Below are 5,567 nucleotides of genomic sequence, written 5' to 3' on the forward strand. Positions count from 1 at the left end.
GTGAGCAAAGGGCATTTTGGCCATGAGAGGGGGCTTGCCCAGCCCACTCTGAAGAATTTCAGCTGCTCCTCCAGGATCAGCAGCATCTGTGTTTTTAAGCAAGCTAAAAAGTGCAGGCTGCTCTCTGCCCACTTCATCATGCTCAGCTGGGAAATCCCAAGGATGTGGAGCAGAAATAATTGGATATCAAATGAAAAAGTGGCATTATTATATATCACAGACTTTCTGCTGAATCAATAGATGTCAGGAAGCATTTGCTGCCCCGAGCTATCAACAAAGAAAGTTCACCATGGCATTCCCCTAAGTTTAGTATTTTCTTTTCTCCTGCACACTCTGCACCTGTGAAGGAGCCCATGGGCAGGGCAGGGAGAGCAGGGAAGGAGCAGTTTGTTACAGAGCCACCCCAGAGGAAGGCAATAATCCCCTAATATGATTTACCAATTTACCCTTCCAAACCATTCTATAAAATATTTACTCAGCTTTTTCTCCCACAGAAAGTCAAGAGAAAAGCTTTCAAGTGTTTGGGTGAATCAGATGGATGAGCAGGTGTGTTAAAATTCAGGATTTTTAAGCCACGTTCTGAGGATATTTTCTGAGCAGGTGCCTGGGAAAGCACAGCCATCGGTGCCCAGGTCCCCTCTCCTCAGTAGATTTCCACCCTGATAAACAAATGGCTTTCCTTAAAATAGCCTCATCCTTCCCCAGAGCTCCTCTCCACGCTGTGGTTTTCCATCTAATCCCCCAGAGCAGCAGGGCAGGGCAGGGGCAGATAAAGAGCCTCCTGCACACCTGGACACACTCGGGAACCTTTGGGGGATGCCAATCTGAGCATCCCCCACTCTGCTGACGCTGATCCGAGGCAGAAATCCCTTTAATTACTGGTCCAAGCCCTAAAGCACAGCTCAAACCATGTGGGCACAGCTGGAATAAGGTGACAAAACATCCAAGCAGGTAACAGTGCTGCTGCACAGCTCTCCAAACATTCCCTCTCCCTGCTCCTGAGCAACCCTCCGGGAGCAGCCCTGCCCCTTTCTCCACTCATTATCTCCAGAGTCTCCCCACCACCAGCAGCCCCCGGGATACAGCTCATTACAGCAGATAAAAAACCACCACAGCCTTATCAATGCCACAGTCAGTAATACCAGAAATAAACTAGTTTTTAGTGGCAGGCACTGCCTCAAACATAACCCCAGCTCCTGTGAGTAAAGGTCCCTCACCAAGGGAGGACAGGATGCCTGAAGCTGGAGCACTCACGGTGCTGCTCAACAGGTTCAGGTGACAAATGACCTGCCTGCTAATTAAAAGCTAATTATGTCCTGCAAGAAATTGCTACCAGGTGTTCTGAGTAAATAAAAGGAGAGACTGAGCTGGTCCTGCCCTTTCTCCCAGCCCTGGAAAGGTGAACTCTTATAAGGGTCTCTGGTTGTTCTTTGCCCTCAATTTTATGTAAATCATAATTATTTTGTTAAAGTTTTCTTGTTTGTCTCCTGGGTGCAGCATTGTCTCCATGCTGGCTCTGCAGGTAAATGTCCTTTTCTATTTTTCACTGGCATTCTTTTATTTGAGCAAATATAACTCTGGTGTTTCTGTCTCCCTGAGAAACAAACCAAGCTGTCTGTAAAAAGCTGTGATACTTTAAAAGAGCTGGGAGTTCTTAAGGCTTGTCCCTGGTTACCAGCCAGGGGGATGAGGCTGCAGAAGGAAAGCCCCTGGAACCCCATCCCACCTGGGGTAACAAAAACACCTCTGTGTTTTTGTAAACTGGGTAAAAATCCAGTTTCAGCTCTAAATGAGCAGAAATGCTCCTTCTCCAAGGATGAAAACCTCTAAATCCTCTGAGCAGTCACAGCCCCCAAAACCTGGGCAAGGAAACTGTTTTGAGGGGGAATTAAAGGATGGGAGAAACAGCAAATACCCCTCAAGTGATGAAATAGACCCCAAAATTATTCTTATCTGGCAGAGGTGATCTGGGGTCATCACATGCCCCCTGCCAGCTCCTGTTTCCAGTGCCTCATCCAGGCTGCCACTTGAGAGTCCCATAACTGGAAAATTAACTATTTCTGGCCAAAGCAGCCAGAATTTGGCTGTTGCAGACACTCAGTTGTGGATGTGGGGTTGTTTCTTCATTTTCCTGCTTGGATACCGTGGAAAGTCTGAGCTATTCTGGGATAAAAGGATGCAATTTCCCTCAATGTACTAATTCCTGTGCTCTCCCTTGCTCCCCTGTAATGGAAGCCCACTGCATTCCTTTTATTTGCCCTTCAGCACAAATAACTTTATATGGTGAGTGCAGGATTTTCTCTTTATAAAAGTGTGTTAACCCAGCTATGAAAGGTTTGTAGGATTTGATGTTCCTGAGAATATGCAGCAGTGGGAAAGGGGGGACTGGGAGAAAAATCCCCAATGCTCATAGCTCAGGTGGCAGAGTTGGGTTTAGCTGGGAGGGAAACCTTGGATGAACTCTGTGTGGGGCCGGAGGAGGAGGAGTGGGAGAGGCCTCCTGGGTGCCATTTGGGATCCTTCCCTGGGCGTTTTGCTTCCCACATCCCATTTAAATGCCAAAACAGAGTCTCCAGAACCACATGCCAAGTCAAGGAGGACGCATTCATCTGTCCCAGCCCACCTGGAAATGTGACCTGGGATGACACAGGGTCCTGAGGCACTGCAAACTTACCTCGTGCAGTGTTTTACATCCAGGAGTGATTGCTCATTTAAATGCTTTGTCTCTGCTCCCACGATGTGCACAGCAATATCCCATTATCGTGTTCATTTATCAATAGCACATCACTGTGTGTGTTTTCTGTGACATTTCAGCAGAGCTCTTGCAGATGTCTCTGAGCAGCGTTCACAATGATGATAGTTTCATTTTTCTCCTCTTCAGAGTGAGTTTTTCCATACCTCATAGAGCTGGGAAGGTTCATTTTAGGAGAAATCTCATCTTTTCTATCACCCATTGTAGAATCATACTTTTCTTCCATCCCAAATCAGACTCTGGCAGCCTGGGCATGGAAGAACCAGACCTGTGGACACTCAGGATTCTCTTCCAGGTTTGGCACCACTTTATTTCCCTGTTTGAAGGGCCATGGTGAGATACCAACACCCACAGCAGGCAGGACCAGGTTTAACCATGAATGTGATACAGGCCCCTCCTTCCCACCCCTAAAAGTAATTCTGGTTGAGACTTAAAATGGATAATTGACTGGAGCTAGAAAAGCTCCTCTGATGCAAAACAAGATGCAGGATTGACATCAATATAATACAGTTCCCCATTTTTATCTCAACAGGGTGAGCCCCCAAGGAGAGGGGATGTAGCCATGGAGTGGCCAGAAAAGGTGTTTCCTTGCCAAACCTTCCTGCCTCATCCAGTGAGTAAATTCTGATCCCAATAAAGCTGGTGGAGGAATATTCTTTCCTTGATCACAGTTTTACTCCCTCACTATAGGTTTGTGTTGCCTTGGTCTAGCCAGGGGCTGGATGAAGAGGTTTGTATTGGTGACTGGATTCCATTTCCAGGCATTTCTCCTGTCCCTGTGCTGTTACAGGAGGTTGTACTGGGCTCTGTTTTGGGAAGTGAGGGATTTATGAAGGAAGAAATTTCCCCCCTGTGAGGGTGCTGAGGCCCTGGCACAGGGTGCCCAGAGCAGCTGTGGCTGCCCCTGGATCTGTGGAAGTGCCCCAGGCCAGGTTGGACGGGGCTTGGAGCAACCTGGGAGAGTGGAAGGTGTTCCTGGGATTGTGGGGTGTGGAATGGGGTGACCTTTAACATCCCTTCCCACTCAAACCATTCTGTGATTCCATGAAATACCTTTTATTTTGCATTGTGCATAAAATTATAAAATTTCAATTGCTTTACAGGGAAGCCACTCCGGAATTTCCAGCTCATGGCACAACACCCCTGGCTCAGACCACGCTCTCCTCACACCTGCCACCAGCCTGAATCCCAGACAGCTCAGCTGGAAATTTCCAGCTGGGATTTGTCCCTTCCCACCTCTCCAGGGATCCTCCAGCCCAGCAGCTCCTGCAGCAGCCCAGTTATGCAATGATTCCGTGGCCCTTCCCCTGCGTGAGGCAAAGGCTGGGGAGGTGCAGGGAGTTCAAGCTCTGCTGAGGAGTGTTTCTATTTCTGGCTGGTGCTGCTGAGCCTCTGTCCTGCTCTGCGTGGGCTGGGGGAGAGGAAAACACTCACACGGTGATTGGAGTGATTTTACCTTGAATGGAGACATGCAAAATCCCTGATTTGGGCAGAGATGGGATCAATGTGTTGCTCTGCCCTTGAAAATCGGGAGGAGGTGCTTGTGCCTCTTCTAACTGAGAAAAACCCCTGACTCATTCATGCCTCACCTACACACCACATCCCAGGTCCTAAATGGAATTCTCAGGATGCCTCAAAGTCCATTAAACCCAGTAGAGTTCCTCCTGATCAGGGAAAGCAGGCTGGAGTTTGTCTTTCCATGCATTAACATCATGTGCCGTAAACGTGGAGCTGCCCATCCTTGCCTGACCCTGGGATGGATCAAAAGATCAATAAGATTTCTGTTTACATCATTTATCTGTCATTTCAGATGCCTTTAAGCAACAAATTTACTTAATTCTTCATTATTCTGACCTAACCAGAAAGCAGCAATCGTTTCTTCCCTCAGAGTGGGAGCATGGAGCTATTTGCTCTTAAATTCAGTGCTGGGTGTGGGTTTGTTCCCAAACTCTGTCTTCGGTGGCTGAGCATCCCAAATATTTACCAAACTACAAAGGACAAGGTGGGAAAGGCCAACTTCATTTATTTAGCCTAAACCCTTGGGCAACACAAATGCTGGGCTGCTCTGGTGCTATTTAAATATTTATATAGAGCCATCAGCTGCTTGACCTGTTCCCTTCTTTATTAACCCAGATCCTCCGGGTAATGAACGAGGCTTCTGCCACTTCCATGGGGATTTTGAGCCAAATCCCACGGTTTGCTGTGCCGTGGGGGTGGCATTCTCTTTTGCCATAAGTAATCCCCTGATGATGAACTTCTCTCCCAGTCTGATGGATCACTATTCCAACAAGTGTTTCCCTTCAGGATGGGAGCCCGAACTTCTCCACTCCCTGGGCTGATTTAATCAGAGTTTTGGGAAGAGGAAAATTTGGAGTGTCTTCACCTTCATTATATTTTAATTGATTTTTTTAATAGCTTTCCTGATTGGTTTTGAGTTGGTTTTTTAACTATGCTTACCCTCAGTCATTTTTTACTCTGTCACGTCCTGCAGCCTCTCCCCCCCCTGCTCTGCCCTTGCTCGTTTTTCATTCAGCTCCTGCAACTGGCTGCAGGATCATTCCAATTCTGGGTTATTAATCACCTGGCAGGATCCAGGTTGGCATCTCCACAACAAACCCATAACAAACCTCCTCTCAGCAGAGCTCACCATTCATGTTTGGTGTTGCTTTTCTTTTATATCCTCCATTATAAATGTATTTGTTATGTTATATCCTCACGCCCTGACAGGCAGTGGGTGTTGTTTTCCAGGGATGACGCAGGCAGGTTTGTTCCCAAGTGCTGCCTCCTGCTCCTGACAAAGCCACTGGTGTGGATG

General features: G+C 47.5%; 1 long non-coding RNA gene across 1 annotated transcript; it reads left to right on the forward strand.

Annotated features, from left to right (window-relative positions):
• Positions 1-1,390: 1,390 nt before the first annotated feature.
• LOC138110335 (uncharacterized) lies at positions 1,391-5,171 on the forward strand. Its single transcript, XR_011150895.1, has 3 exons — positions 1,391-1,522; positions 3,285-3,365; positions 3,856-5,171. It is a non-coding gene; the product is annotated as an uncharacterized lncRNA (long non-coding RNA).
• Positions 5,172-5,567: the final 396 nt, after the last annotated feature.

Source organism: Aphelocoma coerulescens, chromosome 4A, assembly GCF_041296385.1.
Source record: "Aphelocoma coerulescens isolate FSJ_1873_10779 chromosome 4A, UR_Acoe_1.0, whole genome shotgun sequence".
In the NCBI taxonomy this organism is placed as follows: domain Eukaryota; kingdom Metazoa; phylum Chordata; class Aves; order Passeriformes; family Corvidae; genus Aphelocoma; species Aphelocoma coerulescens.